The following is a 1,197-nucleotide window of genomic DNA, read 5'->3' as shown; positions in this document are numbered from 1 at the left end:
ATATTTATTTACTTAAGTAAGTTCTGGACCCAATGTGGGGCTTAAACTCATCCCTGAGATCAAGAGTCACATGCTCTACCAACTGAGTCAGCCAGCTGCTGAGTCAGCCATTGTCTTCTAATTCTTGACACCTGTGACCCGTGAATGCAGTAGAAGACTGTGTGAAGAAGTCAGAATAACCCTGGTGCTAATAACCCTAATAAACCACAAGTGAATGGCACTACCACTTTTGCAGCCTATACTGAGATCAAATACATACATTTTAAATACACAGATAATTAAGCATGATAAAAATTTATTACCTGCTATTGCATTTGGTACAAGTCTATATCTACACTGTCCAACATGATGGTCACTCACCACAGTGTAGTTCTTGAATGTGACTACTTGAAATTGAGATGTGCTGTAAGTGTAAAATACACACCACATTTCAAAGAGTGAGTACAGAAAAAAGTTAAAATATCTCATTAAGGAGCAGTGTGAAGAAGAAGAAGGAGAGGTGAAAACAACCCCTGGACCTACCAAAGCCCACATGCCACTGCATCCCCGTGCCCAGAACTTATGCCTTGTCACCATGGCCACCATACCCAAGAGAAAGGCTGAGAGGAATGCTGAAGAGTAAGGCAAGATGAAGGATGAGCCACAGAGAAGATCTGTAAGGTTATCTACTAAGCCTACTCCTCCAAAGCCAGAGCCCAAGCCTAAAAGACCCCTGCAAAAAGGGAGAGAAGGTACCCAAACAGAAAAAGCTGACGCTGGCAAGGACGGAAATAACCCTTCAGAAAACAGAGATGCCAAACCAGAGCAAGCACAGAAAGCTGAAGGTGCTGGAGATGCCAAGTGAAGTGTATGCGTTTTTGATAACTGTGTACTTCTGATGACTGTCCAGTTTGAAATAGTATTTTTGTTAAGTCTTATAAAAATGCAGGATTTCATTTTACCTTTTTTTTTTTTTTTTTTTTTTGTAAGCTCTGTTGTTAGCACACAGAATACTTCATTGTTGTTTTCGGGGAAGGGCATATGTCACTAACAGAGTATCTCCGAAGCTAGATTGACACAAGGAGGAAAAAACACCTTTCCCTTCTAGTTTAGAGAAACGTCCTCTTGGCTCCCAGCAGGATGGATTCCTTGATGCTGACACACGTGAGCCACCTTAGCACAAACACCTTAGTGGTGTGGAAAAACTAAGGTTCATAT

The 1,197-nt window shown here is 41.4% G+C and overlaps 1 pseudogene; it reads left to right on the top strand.

Annotated features, from left to right (window-relative positions):
• Positions 1 to 574: 574 nt before the first annotated feature.
• On the top strand, positions 575 to 844 carry LOC116590062 (annotated as a pseudogene).
• The last annotated feature ends 353 nt before the right edge of the window (positions 845 to 1,197 follow it).

This window comes from Mustela erminea, chromosome 5 (genome assembly GCF_009829155.1).
Source record: "Mustela erminea isolate mMusErm1 chromosome 5, mMusErm1.Pri, whole genome shotgun sequence".
In the NCBI taxonomy this organism is placed as follows: Eukaryota; Metazoa; Chordata; class Mammalia; order Carnivora; family Mustelidae; genus Mustela; species Mustela erminea.
The sequence above is the reverse complement of the archived record's forward strand: the minus strand, read 5'-3'. Positions and strand labels throughout refer to the sequence as shown.